The sequence below is a fragment of the Taurulus bubalis genome, assembly GCF_910589615.1.
Source record: "Taurulus bubalis genome assembly, chromosome: 15".
NCBI lineage: Eukaryota > Metazoa > Chordata > Actinopteri > Perciformes > Cottidae > Taurulus > Taurulus bubalis.
This window is the reverse complement of record NC_136603.1, coordinates 14252520-14270117: the sequence shown is the minus strand read 5'-3', so window position 1 is coordinate 14270117 and position 17598 is coordinate 14252520. Positions and strand designations below refer to the sequence as shown.

The window sequence follows — 17598 nt, the reverse complement described above, 5'->3', positions numbered from 1 at the left end:
AAGTAGGACTACTGTATAGTTAGACATTTTATGAAGTATACTCCATTGTGGTAAACAGGTTTGTGTTTTGTGGTTTTACTGATAGATTACAACATAAGCACTGCACACATGCATGTACATAGCTTTTATACATTTTGTTATATGTTTGTAATGTTAGCTCTTTAGGTGGCACTGAAGGGGTTAAGAGCATCCATGTGGCAGACGGTACTTGGGAGTTAATATTCCAATGCTTGTAGATTAGTTGGTCCTTGAGGGACTCAGTGCAGTGTCTCTTCAAGCTTCCCATATACAGTAGCTTATTGTTTCTGTCAGCCTTACAGCTGCCATCACACTCTATTAACTCACTGATGATTAGGAAAAACAAATGGTAAATGTACTTGTCTCGCACCTTTCTAGTCTTCCAACCACTCAACACGCTTTAACACTGCATGTCATTCACCCATTCACACCCATTCATAAACTGATGGCAGGGGCTACCATACAAGTCCCACCAGCATGAGTGGCACCTCCGCACTAAGTCCTCATTCACACCCAGTCACACACCTCAGGCAAAAGTAGGCAGGCAGCCTTTGGGAGCAATTGGTCCAGTGAGCATTTATCGGTTGAAAAGACATTAAATATTGGTTCAAAAGTGAAAGTTTGTTCACTGACTATTTAAAGACGTTGACCATATTTCACTGGGATTCGTCATTTTAGAGGCAATCCACATCCAAAAGTATAGTGGAAGCAGTCTGTGCCAAAGTACCTGCGCATGCGTGTACCAGCTGTAAGCACACACTCTTATTTTACATAAAAGTACAGACCGAATGTACATTGCTCCCATTACGATGTCTTGGGAGATGTTAAGTGTTTTGCCCAAGGACACATTGATATGGACTGGGGGAGCCGGGTATTGAACCACCAATCCCTCTAATTAAAAGACCGCCTGCTCTATCTCTGAGCTACAGCCGCCCCAAAAAAAGTCAACTTTTTTGTTACTGGTCCACTTCTACAAATTATGCTTTCACTGCTTCCACATACTGCATGTTAAATGGCTGCTCTTTGCTGTTTTATAAAAAAAAATCTGTTCTCTGAGACATCAAATTGTAGTGACAGAGTGATGTGTTTGTGCTCCCGTTGCTTTTGATACAAGATGCCATGAGAGACCATGTTGGACAGAAATCACTAGATGTATCTTTATAAAGGAACCACAGTTTTTAAAATTACATTAGATGTTAAAAGTTAACCTCATTAGACTACTGTTGAATTATTAATTACATTATGTGAATGAAGGCTATTTGTTTGATTCTAATGGTTTTTGATTACAATTAGTTGCTGCCCTTCTCTTTATGATCATATTGCATGATTATTGGCCACTCTAAAGCCATTTCAATTACAAATAAATAAATATAATATAAATAATAGTAGTTTATTCTTGCAGGAATATTGCGCTCAGCGCCACTTGGACTGCTCAATATGTTATTCATGAAGCTAAAAATGAAAAACTTACAATCCCATATTTTTGCTGTTGTGTTTGGTCAAACAGAAGCAACCAGGTCAGGTGGAATGACAGCAGTGGAGTTGGTGTTATTGACATAAATGTTGTTTTGATCCAAAGCCTAAAGGCTCAGTTGGTACAGTAATTCCAGAGGACTAAGGCGATACCTCTGCCAGCTGACTGGGCCAGGCTGGAGGCTGTCAACAGCTACATGGTGAAGGCATTTTAAACCTCCGGAGCATGAACTTGTGGATTGCTCTTATAGTCTTTAAGTGTTTGTGCATCCAAAACCTCCCGGTGCCTCTCTCTCTCTCCTGAGCAGATTTTACTTTAATCTATAAATCTAGGATTGGGAATCTTTTTCAAGTACATTTTTTTGTTCTATTTGTTGACATTCTCTTTCCATCCTGAGAGCAATCAATAAATGAAATGCTCTGACAAAAAAAGGACTGTAATAAACTCATCCAATCATTTATTCTTTAAATTATTATTATTAAAGTCTTCCACAAGTTGGGAGGTTGACAGATGTGGGTAGTTTGTTTTTTACATCCATTATTATATGTTCATGTTCATAATGATACATCTGGGGTAGTGGCTTTGGAGGGAGGCGTGAAGGGACAAACTGTCAGTGTTGCCAATTTGGTCACAATCTTGCTTGTCATTAGCGACTTTTGGAGCTATACTGCTGGCTACTTTCTTCCCTGGGCTGTTTTTTTGGTTGGAGGATTTTAAAATGCAACTTACTCTTGCTAGTTTTTCTGCCTCTTACATCCACTTTGTCATTGCTCTGATTTAAGACCAGGCCTGCACTCAGTCTTGCCCCTGCTGTCTCAGTTCCCCTCAGTGGATTACCCAACGTCTGAGACGAGATGGGAAGATACGGAAAGTGAGTCACACAGCAGATGGCTGGATTCAATGGAACTTCTTAACATGTCCTATTCTATGCTATCATTTGACGGCCAGCTCTGTGTACTGGAGATGGACATGGGACAGAAATAGCGGCGCTAATATTTTGTGTGACACTTGGCTGCCTGCACAACAAGGCAAATTCTCACTGCTGAAGCGTGTAATGTGCACAGGTTCTCCATTGCCACGTAATGGGATGGAGAGGAATAAAAAGGGCTAAATGGGAGTGCCATCAAAGAGAATGGCCAGGTGACTTTGTTAGATCCTGGCAGCATACGCCAATGTTGCTGTGATGCATTGTCAGATTATTGTGACCTTCCTGTCACTCACACATGTGGAGATTGATCTGGGAGTGAAGTCCAGAGAGACATCAGAACTTTTGATTTGTTTGCAGTGTGTTTATGCTTTTACATTTCATTCTACAAACATCCAAATACTTGTGATTAAAATTGCTGATATTTGGATTTTTAGAGTTTAGATATGGTAGCACCAGTGTTTCAGGCTGTATTCTGCTAGACAATGGGATGTGAATGTCCCCTACTGAGAAGCAGAGAGGACCACCATCAGGGAGGAGGAACCCAAACAATCATCATTTTTCCCATGGAAGTGGGGATTTCTCAAACACTGCTTCCATCTCTGTCTCATCAATCATGCTCATGAATGCCAAAATGGCCTCATGATGGGCTTTCTCGGCAGGTGCTCCCTCTGAGAGCTGTAGGAAACATTGTGTCCCGCAAGTGTTTTGGGGTTGCAGTGTTGGAAGCAGAACAACACAACACTCATAGCATATTTTACTTTTGTGGTTCACAATCAATGTTTTACAATTTGCCACACCATTAAATTACATTTCGTATGATATTGTATTGAGTGCAGAGTACAGGTGTATTAGGTACACCTATACAATTTAGTTTTGGTTAATGCTATCCAATAGTTCTGCTTTAAAGGCCTTATTTTCTCAGTTGTGTCTTTCTATGAGTCGTGAGTTCAAACAGTTTTCTTAACTTCACAAGAGAGATTTCTGTATTTGTGGATTTGCCCTTACTATTCCTGTGATTTTTCTCATGTTGCCAGTGCTGTCAATCAAATCTGACCCAACCACACCTAAACAGTCCTGATGAAGCAAATTAACAAACAGGATTTTAAAGTGTTAGATATATAAATAATTAATAATAACTAATAATGCATTTCTTTTGTAATGTCGCTTTTGTACAAATTCAAGAGGCTTACACCATATCGTTGTGAAGCTAATGTATTTCAGATATGTGTGATCTTAATCTGGGATGAGGCTATACTGAACCTCATTGTATTGACATTTCTGTGGGAACGGGTGTATCTAGTGACTGTCCATTCTTTGTTCGTCCAGTATCTGTTCCTTCTGTCATATGTTGGCTTTATCATTCCTCATCATCAGATATTCCCAGTGTCACTGTCAGTTGTATATGGGCCATTTTATTTCTTCAAACGCAATATAGAAGTGGATCACTTGCATGATCGCCTTAATAAAGCCATGCACTTATCTTATTCTGTGTGAGCAACAGTACAAAACCCAAGTTATTTCATGCTATGCACCAATGCACTGTTCCAGCTCCCAAAAGGAAGATGTCCGTAAACGTTGATGTGTCTGGGTTTCTTTAAAGAAGGAGAGAAACTTCATGCCTTCAGGGTTGCTTTTTTTAAACACTAAAAGTAGTTTCTGGATGATATTTCTAAACCCTAATCCTGTCTGTGACCCAAGCTTTCTGTTTATTCTGTATGTGGCCCTCAGCAGGGTTTATGTCCAACTCTGTTGCTCATAACCTGGTTGCTGAAACGTTAATGCAGTCTACACATCTTTAAACCAGAGGGATTTCAGATGGTAATTATTAACAGTGCTTTTGTTTTTGCTAATTTACTGTACACGTTACATGAGGAAGGAAATCCTTATTTATATATTTTAATCTGACTTTTATTCGTTTCAACTTGGCAACGAAGCTTGCTTCGCTGTAATTTGTAAACACATTAAGAATGGGAACAAAAGCACATGAAAGAGACTCAGGGCTTTTGAATCGTGACCAAATATTGTAAGCCTGATGTGCCTTGTTTATACTGTTGATAAGCAGCTGTTATCATATAGGTTACTGAAGGAAGGATCGTACACAGCCATAAAGAATTAGATTGCCAAACTCATTCGAGATAAATCTACTGTGAAAAACAAGACAAATGAAAAAGGGATTCTCCTGAGACAGCATGGCAATAACTGTTTCATGGATTAAGAATCATTTGAAATGTGAAAGAATGAGTTCTCCTGTTGTCGACCAAGATTGAATAGATGCTATTTTGATCTATTAGTTCCTGTCAACAACTGTCCAATTAAATTCTAACTTTGAACCGAGAAAGAGCTTTTTCTTTCCTCATTTAACAAGCTGGCATACAAACATTTCCTCGAGTCACTGATGTATCTTTTTTTTTTGTCTTCCTCTTTTGAAACATTTGACCAGACCATCCCTGCATATACATGCCTAATCTGATACAAAACAGAAGCATTCCACTCCTTTTGGTGGGTTACATCTTATTATAATCTCTCTATAATCATTAAATGTGAGCACTATTCTGTTAAAGCTCAAAATAGACTTCATTAATGAAAAATAGTTAAGAAGTGTTATCTTGGATAAATCGTGAGATTGACTGTCATATTTGTTCTCGCCTGCAAATCATAAAATGCCACCAGAGTTATGTTCTGTATAGATTATCAACTGACTGACGTTACCATTGAGACATATTTGGCACACATCTCTTACTTGATATCTGACTACCTTGTCTGATTCTGTTTATTTCTTTATTCAGGATTGTTTACACATTTTTCAGTAGTTGACAAAATTCCACTGTCTCTTTGCAAGCCATCACTGAGTTTTAGAAAACAATCCTCAGGATCAATGTGCATCTCTTCATTGACACGACTATCAATTTTCGGCTTTTGGCTGTGACGTATAGTCGGTACATTTCCCCGACACCTCATCTGCCTGTCAAAACCTAGCCATCATGAAACAAAGCTCCCTTGAATGCCTCGTCGCTGTGGCTGGATCTATCTTTAGACCAACGTCTGCCACTCTGGTCTTGTTGACAACGTCTGGCTAGACATGATGTGCAACTGGAGAGGGTGTTTATCTTTACACTGCTCCTGAGGACGCTTCGTGTGGGGATTTTCAGCTAGCTGCCGTGGGGAGCTGTGTATTGTGCAATTGTGTCCTCTCCTTCTCACTTATTAAGCAGTCTGCTGACCAGAGGACACTTTCATGCAACGAGGTAGCAGGGCTAATAATCGCTAGAGTCTGTAAACTAAGCTGTAAATGCTGAGTGAAAGGTAATGATCAGTGCAGGTCTCAAGGCCCTCCAGGTCTTCAAACGGCCACCAGCTGCTACCTGTAGTGCAGTCCTCTGCCATGCTCCACTTAGCAAGCTGACGCAGAAGAGACTGCCTTGCCTGCTCACGTCTCATTCTCAGGGGCTTCTAGGCATGCTGCCCGTGTGGATCGAATATCCTCCCCGGCCTCCTCATGGCTCCACTAGGCCTTTTATTACATGCTCCTCGATAAATATCAACGCCAGACATAGTGTTACATATGCTGATTATGTGGTGCATGCCATTCTAAATGTGCTGCACATGGTGTTAGGGAAATCCATACATTAATCTTCGCTTTAATGATATTGGTGCACATGAATATTCCATCGCTATTACGCTCAGGGTCAAACATACTGTATTTTTTAGTTGTGTATTTTATTTGGCAAAGATATATTTGAAGAGAAATGTAGTCTTTGTGTATTGTTTTACATGTAGGGGGTTCCCTCACTGTACAATGTAATGCAATGCTGAAGCTAATATGTATTTTATCATCAGTTGATCTGCTGATTTAAACTGTAAATTGTCAGAAGATCATCATAATTTCCCAAAGCCCAGGGTGACATATTCAGATGGTTATTTAATATTACCAACAGTCCAAAACTGAAAATGAATCAGTTTACTATCACATATGACATACAATTAATCAGTTACCAAAAATGTTACCCATTCATTTTCTAATTTAATGGTCAATCAAAACATGTGTTCAGTTACCTTTTGGCTTGTTCAATCATCTTCTCTGTGCTAGAATACCAATACGTTTCATCTTTGAAGCCAAAGGAGAAGGTATTATTTGCAGCTTCAAGGTTCAAAAGTCACAGTGAAGCCCAGTTTTTTAGAAACGATTAACTTATTTAAATAAATATGTTGTAGAGAAAACCCATTTCTCCGAAACAATTTCTTCAAATCCTCTTAAAATGTTTCTTCTCTGGTGACAGCGGCCAGCTATGCATTTAAATTTCTCTCCTCAAAGAGATTTCTTTATCGTGCATTTAAAAATATTTCAATATGAACAGCAGACCGTTGAGTCAACACTGTTTTATCATGCACACAGCCTTGCACATGGCATGTTGCAGTGGAGTTTCTTGACATATTCAAAAAAAGAAGATACTGACACATTTGCTAGGAGTATGAAACTGTTCCAGCATCTTTATTCCTGTCCTTTTTCCCTTCACGCTGACTCTCCTGAGGATGAAGAATACCATCATGCCATTGTACTGTGCTGCTTTTATTGTAGACTGTTTTATAACAGTGAGAATTCATTTCCTCTTGAACCTGTCCTCATTCACCCAAGGACATATACTCCTCTGTATCGGCATCCCCCAGTTATTTAAAACGCGAGCATGCCTTTCATTATGACTTCTGACATGACCCAAAATGTGATAGGAATAATGCCATTCCATTTTGATTGATGCAAGTTCTAACTTGAGTGAGAAACTTGGCTATTCTGTACACAAAAGCCCTTGGAGACATTATTAAAAGTGTAAAAGAAAGTCTGTGTGGAATACACAGCGTTATAGATCCATGCTGATGTTCATATATGCATTGAATTTCATCCTCATGTACAAAGTCTGATTATCCAGTAAGAGGACACGTTTTAATGTGCTATGTGAGGTGTGAAACCGAAACGATGCACATCAAGTGCCTTGGATGTCTGAAAGCACATAACATTGAGTTAATATGATGAGTATAGAAAAGTGATTTACAGCAACCTCTAACTATTATGTTGATGTATTCTTAACACGGAGGTGAAGCGATTGAGCGATCTGCTTTGGGTCAGATATAATGAGATGCTTACAGGGTAGAAGTATCATTTTTAGATGTGGAGCTCATGAAAGGCATACAATAGCTTCACACACTAATTTATTCATACATCTTAATCCACCCACTTATTTTCTTTCAATTCGACTGATTAGATAATTAATTTGTTTGTGTGTTTTATTCAGTCAATCATTACAATACAATATTCTATATAATACACAAAACAGAAAGACTGAAAAGGTATAGGTAGAAGCAAAACATGCTTATATATTCCGATCCTAAATTATTATTATCAATTAAATCAGATAATTAATTTGAAATAAAGAATACAATATATATATATATATATATATATATATATATATATATATATATATATATATATATATATACACACACACATCTTCCATATACATACATTTCATTCACACTTGTAACCCTCAAAAATTGTTTTATAAATAATCCTTTTGAAAACCAAAAATGAGTTGACCGCTCTTACATCGTTGTTGACCGTTCTTACAGCGTTGTTCCATAACTGAACTCCTACAATAGAAATACATCTTCTTTTTATCAATTTTTTAGCTTTTTGTACAATAAACTTACAAACATCTCTCAAATCATATTTACACTCATGTATTGAAAACAACCTTTGTACACAGTCTGGCAGTGACTTTACTTTAGCTCTGTACATTGTCTGCATTATTTTATAATATACTAAATCATTAAATTTCATAACATGTGATCTGTAAAACAAAGGATTTGTGTGCTCATAGTAGCCAGCATTATTCATGATGTGTATCGCTTGTTTTTGCAACAAAACTGTTGAATTTATAGATGTTTTAAAAGTTGACCCCAAATTTGATCATGCATTTGTTAATTCACTCATAGTTCGCCTTTCCATGCTTATGTGTTGACAGTTACAGTCTACAATTAGCCAGCATTATCTCTGAAATAGTGTTTGAAAAAAAAAGTGCTTGGTGTTTGTGTCAGTGCTATGGATTCAATCATGTGGCTAAAAACATATTCGTCTCACAGAGGCATGCCTACATCTCTGTAGGTCAGACTTTGCAACAAGATATTTATTAGGAACAACATGGCCAGAGCCCGTCAGCTAGACACTCTAAAGGAGTTGTATGGAAACGTCTGTGAGTAGCCCTGTATTTCTGGAGTTGAAATGTGTGCAGCTCTGACTGGTTGATGTCCAAGTATGTTGCCTATCTGGCTAAGTGGGGAATTTAATTAGTCCTGGACAGCCTTTTCTTGGTTAGACTTACCTAAGCAAACATAAACTGAGCCATTTTAAACCCCATTGAGCAAAGACAAATTCAATATAATTGAGTTTTTCTTCAAACAAGTGAATGTATTTGCTGAAATAATCCCAAATAATACATCCATCAAACCTACATCCCAAATAATCAAGATGCTTAATGACAAAGCAAAGATGCATTAAAGTAAATACATAAAGGAAAACTGTTGTCACCTGGAGCGCCCATGAAGCAGTAAATAAGAACAGTAGTAGGAATGTTGATCTCACTAGATATGTGTGTGGCTTTACGTGTGAATCCACACAAAGTTTGTTGGGGGAAACATGGGACACAACAGATGGCAGTGCACATATGCTGTGGGTCTCTTTGGCCAGGTACACTGATGGATACTTCTGAGAGTTGGCCTACCTTTGCTGGTATGTGCAGGAACTTGGTCACTGTCTGTTTTTAAAGATTTCCTACTAATAATGTTTGGGCTCTGGAAAATTCCTATTTAGCAAAGATTCAATGAAACATTTTTTGTGTTGTTTGAAGGTGTGGTAGGGCATATGGAGATGGCCTGACAGTTATAAAACTCCAATGTTCCTGTGTGTTTTCACAGGCAAGGCCCAAAGAGCATTTCCTGCCACTAATTCTGCTGAAAGTGGTGATTATGCTTAAAGTGAAAGCTGCAGTTCTTAAATAATATGCACTAGTCCCTGAACTATTCAGGCAGAGATTGAAGAACTGGAAGTGTGTTCAGTATGCACAAGATATTTCACACGTTGGTGCTCTTCTTTCAATGCAGTTATGAGGATTTGTGTGAGTTTATTGTTCGAACACTCAAGAGTTCCTTGCCAGTCCGCCTTGTTTCGTATATTAATGAGAAAAAGATGAAGACAGCATCTGCGACTGCAGTTATGGCACATTAATATGTTTTAACACATGCCATTGGTATAGGACTTTGTCATGTCCACAGAGAGGGACAGCCGAGGGACAGTTTCAGGTTTAGGTCTAGTAAGTCGTTAAGTGGCGTCCATGGCTCATGTGGCTGTGAGGAATCTTCCAGTGACAAATTTAAGGTTTGATCCTTCCAAAATATCATGTAAAAACAAGTGACATTGGAAAGGGGAATGTCCAATTAGCACCGCTATCCAAAGGTCACGATGAAATGCATGCACCTTTTGTCTTTGTATGGGAAGTAGAAGATACCTGTGAGGATTCTGCAAGAGACAGGGAAAGAGGAGAGTAAATGTTAGAACATAGGATTGCAGAACCAGAATGCTTTAGCTGGGTCTCTCCATGTCTCTTTACAGATAAGACTGAGCTAGATAGCTCTTTCAGTATTTAGAGAGGTTAATGCTGTTACCAAACCTGACTGTTATCCAATGCCTCGTCTGGAGGCTTGCATTGACCAATTGGGAAGTGCAAAATGTGTTACCAAACCTGACCTTTTCAAAGGCCATGGGCTGGTGCCACGAACGGCCAGGGCTAAAGATATTTCATGTTTCATCACACCATGGGGTCTGCTTTCCTATTCTGTCAGGCCTGTTGGGCGGAGAAAGTAGTTTAGTGTCTTGTCAACAAGGTGTTTGTTGGCCTTGCTGGGTGTGCAGCGTATTTAGATGATGTTGTGGTGTATAGTAACCCATGGGAAGCTCATGTTCAAAGTCTGAAGGCAGTGGTTGGTCATTTTGCTAAAGCGACAGTGACATATCTTGGCAGGGTTGTAGACTGGGGTGAAGTTCGTTCTGTGCAGGCTAAGATGGAGGCCATTGATAAATATCCTTCAGTCAAAAGAGAGTTGATGTGGTTCCTAGAGTCAGTTAGGTATTACTGCAGTTTTTGCTGCAACTTTTCCACTGTATTGGCTCCGCTGACAACACGTTTGAGTAAAAATGCATGTTTGTCTGGTTTCCCCGCTGGCAGACTGTTTTTACTTGTGTAAAAAAGCTGATCTGTTCTGCTCCTGTCCTTGCAGCTTGTGATTATGAGAAACCTTTTAAGATACAGTTGGATGCAATTTAAATTGAATTGGTGCGGGGGCTGTCCTCCTATAAGAGGAATGGGGAATTAAACATCCTATCTGCTTCTCATGTAAGCCACCAGCTAAATTACTCAGTTGTTGAGAAGGAGGCACTGGCTTCAGTGTTCACTCCGGTGTTCTTTGAAGTGTATGTTGGACCATCATTGCTTGTTACTATTTATACAGGTCACAACCTGTTGACAATCTAGACCAGTATGTGGAATGGTTACAAGAGACACGTGTTAGTTGCTGTCTCTTCAGGCCTATACTTGACGTGTGTCAAATTAAACTTGACTTTCAGGCTCCCACTTTGGTTTGATTATGTTAAATTTTCCTTTCTGTTACAGGTAGTTTATGTTAGCAATACAGTTTAACAGCACAAAACACCCGCTACATCACTACTGACTTTACAGTAGTAAAGTTTGCTTCAGTTAAGTTATCTTTCATAAATGTACTTGTTCATTTTAACTATTGCTTCTGTGTTAGGTTCCTGAACGAGCTGGGCACAACACGTGTAATAATAATAATTTTGCTTAAAGGGACATGAACTTATTATTTATAGTCTTCCTGCCTCCTAAATTTGTCGCATTTAATTTGAACCTGTGTGCGTCTGCAAGAACAATCGCAACCAAATAGCTTTGATGTATCCAATGGGGAAGGAGGGAACACCTCTGCATTTAGTTATTAACGCTGAATCTCACAGTTACAATGACTTTACATATTGCAACAATATAATTCTACGAAAAAATTACCATTAAGATGTTTCACAGGTGAAAACTATTTAACCCTGGCAACAAGGCTACCAATGCTTAGAACAAAGGAAATCCTATTCATATTGTATTTGCAGTCCATAAATAAAATCACTGCTTCCCATTATTATCGGGTATGCATTGTGAAATGTGAGCATATTTCAGCAGGAGTTTAAATATTTTTGTGGAGCTTCATCAGCAGTGATAATAAGCTAACTCATTTGACTGACATTCTATTTTATTACAGACGTGAGAGTGGCATTAATTAATTGCGACTTATGATGACAGCTTGTGTAGGTGTTAATAAATCACTAAGTGCAAGCATAAACCACTCTCATTAAAATGAAGCTTTATATTTTTCACGGTTTTGGTGTATACGGTTAACATTAGTGACATAACAGAAGGAAGCATTAAATCCACGACTTGTTTTGTTGATATTTTAATGTGAGCAGGAGACACTGCTCTACTGTATATGCAACATCTGGTTGCCATGGCTCGATGCAAAGAGAAGTTATGCATCCTGCGGTCGGCCCCGAACAAATACAGGACAGGGAATGGGTTCGTACAGTGAGGTTAGGCCGGACCAAGTCTTTTTGTTTCACCCATACAGCCCTCTTAATTCTGAGAGACTTGCTAAAGGCCAGATTTGATACAATCCCCTTTGAGCTACTAAAGTATGGCTTGCTCCAGATCACGGGCAGCTCTAGGTGGAAATCAGACTTCGTACCATACCAGCAAAAAACAAACAAAAAACCCATCTGCATAAGGCTTTGCTCAGTGCAGATGAGTGAAAATTCAAGCTGTCCCAAAGCTGTGCTCAGACATTTACTTGAAGAACACTTTTGTTTTTACAACTGTTTCCACAAACCCTTTGCAACTCTCATGGGTCACCCTCAGAACCTTCTTTTTTTTCAGTTTGAAAAATGGGACCTGAGCTGATAGAAAATCAGGATTCTTAAATTAACTGTATCAGTGCCAATTTACTGTTTATTTTGAGAAACTTGCTGAGTTCTATAAAAATGCTAACAATGGAAACTGTATTCAGCCAATAAGGTATGGCGGCTGACCTGAGGGCATTGCAAACTCTCCAGCTACTCGAGGCACAACTGCATTTTTTAAACCCATTTTCCCAAGGCCTTGAACCAGCAACATGTGTACATTATCTCCAATAGCAGACGAGAGCTAGTGTTCACAACTGTGACTTTAACTTACTACTGTACCGAGACATATACTAGGCATACAAATCAATGGGAGAGAAGTGGAGTATGCCACAGGACTGGCTTCTTTCTGTTCCATTATATACTATTGATTCTTTGGGGGTGATACTAATACGAATGTAGTGAGCAGCAAATTATAACCCTAATCCAGCCCACCATAAATGTTGCACCTAAACAATGTTTCAAACTAGAGTGTCTTTTCTGAAGAAAGAAGAAAGCTTCCGCCTTGGCTGGAGGAGATGGGAGATGAAGAAACAGCTGTAAATCCTGACTGTAGGAAGAATATGATTATGTGGACTTTGAGATAATGAATGGAGGGTTTAAAATAAAGAAATGAGCAGCACATTTAAATGAGCAAGCAGCAACAAAAGACTACAGTAGCTATGAATATCATCGTCAGACCCATTCCTGACGCTAAGATTAGCAGATGTCAATTTCGCAAATACAGAAATGCACACGTAAAAATATGTTTCACGAACCTTGCCCTGTGTTTCTAAAAGAAACCTGCTGCTGGTCAATGACAAGTTATTCAGTTAACTTCAAACAACACAAATAAATACAAGTTTTAGATGTTCGTCATTCCTTGTAAATGCATAAAGACCTTGTAGAACAACTGTAGTAACTGATTCATACTGGTAAATCTGTCAGTCTCACCAGATTACCAAATTATCAAATTCACATTATGGTAAAATAAACAAAGGTAAGGATATGGGCTCCCTTGGTACTTGCATTGGTGAGCGCAGGCCCAGGAGGGCGTTGCGATATACATGTTTGATTGACAGCAGACTAGCTAAGTATTCATCTTTTTTTTTCAAGTCATCTGTTGACAGTGTGTTGTTAGCAGCTGTACTTAACCCCAAGGATTCACGCTAGCATCTACGTAGACCGGAGTGATGTTTGCAGGTTTGCATGTTCATGTGCTGTTTATTGTGTTGCATCGGACTAACTACTTAAACTAATCAAACTAATATAAACTAATATATATATATATATATATATATATATATATATATATATATATATATATATATATATATATATATATATATATATATATATAACTATATAACTTTAAACAGACTTTATTAGCGCCATTTTCCCGGCTGAATGTTTTTTTGGTTGCTCGTTCAATAAACTGTCGTACTGGCAAGACGTAGGTTATTCATGTTTGTTAGCTAAAGTTAGGTAAGAGGAGACTTCACGCAAGCTAATGTGGGTTCTGGTTGTGGTGGTGACCCTGATCTCGTGAAGCAGGTCACTGACTATAGGGCCGTATGGCAGAACGCTAATGTCAGTAACGTTACTTTATGTAAATACTCGATTGACTATATGGAAGTTAGTGCACATAGATGGACAACTGGCGGTATTCCGATACATTAATGTAAAAATTGGTAAGGGCGGGAATAATTTAATGTAATTTAATTTCAGTTGGACTATTAATTGATTGCTTGTGGTATTTGCAGGTTCTAGGATCATTTGAATGGCCCTTCGTTGGTTACTGTGATTTAACGGCAAATGATTTCATGAGGCACTCTGAGTTTTATGGGGTGTTCCAGTTGGTTGCCGACATGATATTCATGCATCTTAAATTTCAAGTCTCCTGAATTGAGCTCTGGGATTGATCCAAAATATTCTACTGTACCGTGTTCATCACATATCAAGTACAAAAATCTGGCTGACGTGTTTGAATATTTTTTTTCGACTACAATCTGGCTTTTCTTGCAGGCCATACTTGTAAGTAGGATCAATTCGTTGCCAGTTTCATCTTTTCATGTTGACACTATAAAGAATAAGAAAATACATTTCTATGCTGTAAAATCTTTATAGGACACTACAACAAACTTTAAGATGCAGCGTTTTTTCTTTGAACTGTCTGGCCCACACCCCATCCTGTCAGTCGCTAATGTGTAGTCTGCTCCTCTTGATAGATTAACTTGGAAGCCACAGTGCAGTTTTAACCTTGGCAAGAAAGGTTGTGGCACTTTGCTGAGTGGTGAGGTCCCTTGAAAGCTCCGGCTTCCCATATTTTGATGTACAACAGTCTTATTTTTAAGTGATGTCTTTGCTCTGTTGAGACTGCTGGAGCACACAGTAGGTTTGTTGTCTAGATGGATTTTTTTTTCGCTCCTCTTGACATATCTGATGAAAAGGCTGCACTCAAAATGTGTAGCCCGAGGGACTTGTCAGTAGACTGTGATATCAACAAAGTTCCGAAATCCATCCATAACTTTACTACTTTACTGAACTGAACCGGGGGTAGGATGCTGATTGTGAGTTTCATGGAGTTATGGGCCATATTCGAGTAAACATCTGCAATGGGAGGTCCACTCGAATGCTCCAGTGTCATGTTTGCACTGGAGTCTCCCTTTTATCAAAGATCAAAGCCTTGTTGTGGAGATGCATACCCAGGATTATACAGTGTATAAATGTATCCTCACTTTGACAGTAACTCATTTTCAGACACTTCCACACACCATGTTTATCAGAACCGTACATGTTGAAATGAAATATGTAACATTCTCTATTTACATGCTTGACCCACTGTGACATGAAATATAACATTGATGAACATTAAACACTTTTTTAACCAATTTATTTTGGAACTCAAATGAGTTCCAATCAAAAAATAAATAAAATGGAGAACAAACACTAATTGGGAAAATAATAGATTTAAAGGTCAACGTGTGTACCATATAATTAGTAGCCTATATAACATGAGTGCTTTCTCTTTACCACCCTCTGTTTAGTCTCTATTTCTTATTTTTCATACCAAAATACTTTTGTCATTGCTGGTTCTACTCCATGCTGTACTGGGTGTACTGTACAGCTAAAGCTGTAACTATCCTGTTTTTCTTCTGTTTTCCATCTATTCTTTTTTTTTTAGCTTGTTGATGAGAAATGATGAAAAGTACAATGCTATGTTATCCTGCGTTTGCACATGTGTTTCTTGATCTGCAGGATCCCTGCAGCACATGCTTGTTCATCAAAGTCATCAAAAGCACAAAAGACTGCATTCACAAGGCTGGAGCATTCATAGCCAGCCATGTTAGTCTGTACTGTGTAGCAAATATAATTGAATATAATTCTGTTATTATCTTACATGCTTGGCCTACATAAAGCTGGTGTTCTGGTCTTGGAACTTCCTTTTCTCTTCCTTTTTGGTATGTTTGTGTAGAAAGGTTGCAGGTTGATGTGAAAGTGCTTATGCCATTTACTGTATAAATTCTGAATGTTACAGTCCAAATCTTAAAGATGTTACCTCATGTCACCATTTGAAGACACCAATGTGCAAAAGGACCTTGTGCTCGTATCATTCTGTTGCTCCCTCAGTATGGTGCTCACTAAGTGAAATCCATTTCTTGTTCCACTGCTGTGGAATCTATTGCTGCATGCAGTGAGAATTTTACAGCTGCCATCAGTTTACAGCTGCTACCCTGATTGGTTGCGCATGCTGATTGTAGATGATGTACATTACATCTACTTTTTTTATTTTTTTTTAGGAAATCTGAATTCATTGTACTTCATGTAGGGAAGAAAAATATACTTATAATGTGTGTAAAGGAGACAAACTTGTTAATCTTTCAATTGTTTTAAGTAGTGTGGTCGTGTGGATCTGCAGTGTAGATTTCAGTTTATCCAAATTCTGACCCTTACTGTCGCCTAGTTTATTTATACCGGTAGGTCAGATTTGTGTCACGCCTATTGATAAAATATAGTCATTCTGAATATAGCCACAGCCCATCATGATTGGATTATAATTTTTTGTTTGAACCATTAGTTTTTGGAATCCCACGTTAAGTGCATCACAGTCCATGCAACCACCTCATAAACCAGCTCATTATAATTCTTAGGGCAGCCCTTTTCTCAGAAATGACAATCTTTATTTATAAATGTGATGTGATTTTTGTCATTTTGTGTCTACACATTTAGATTTTTAAGTTTAGACGGACACCAAAGAATTCTCTTGGTCTTCAACTGGTGGTTACAAAATGCCAGTATCCTAGATTTTATTTTAAAATTTCAAGGAACAGAATGAGCTTTGTCAAATGTGGAGTGCGTTACAATACTCATACTACCATACTTTATGTATATGTCCTTATACATAGTATGTAAATTCTTTTTGCAGCAGATGTATCAGCAAGAGGGTCAAAGTTCAGGGTGCAATGTTATGACGAGTAGCGCGTGTCCCAAGTGAATGCATACTGCATAGAACAGCATGTATGGCTGCTTCAGTATCTACTAAAAGTATGTGATTTGGAACACCGTTGTACTTACATTCCCAAAGGTTGACTTGCTGATTGATTAGCGCTCAAATTTTTTGTTGTCAATATACTTCCACAGGTTTTAGACTGGGAAATTAAATGCGAGTCTGTTTATCTGTGGCTCTTTTAAAATGGCGACTTTGGAAAATGAGATGATGTAGATCATTTAACTTAATGTGTTTTTTTTCAATGTCATCAATTATGTAATGCTGGAGAATATTTGAAAGAAATGTGTTATCTGTCCTCCCCACTGAATTTAGCTTTGATAGGCTCTTGGCAATGATACCTCTTATTGTCAAACCAAATGAGAAACACTATGTTTTTCTTCGACATAGAATCTAGTCCAATCATACAAGTCACAAGCCCTATTTTCACCCTGTCCATTTCTGAAATTATCATCTAATTATTTGTTCAAAATAACTGTCCAAAATTACAGTCAAAATGCACATTTCACGTGGCGGTAAATGATCCCTGACAAGGGTTTCGTGTTGGTGAGACTTTAAATGTCAGTTGGTTTGTGAGCTCAGTTCTAAGAAAGTAATCTAAGCGTTATGTGGATTTTGAGTGAATATAATTCATT

General features: G+C 38.3%; 1 protein-coding gene across 1 annotated transcript in view; it reads left to right on the top strand.

Annotated features, from left to right (window-relative positions):
- gpc6b (glypican 6b) overlaps nt 1-17598 on the top strand; it is a gene marked incomplete at both ends in the record, with an annotated part of 70792 nt that overhangs the window by 1893 nt on the left and 51301 nt on the right. The gene's annotated exons all lie outside the window — the stretch shown is intronic.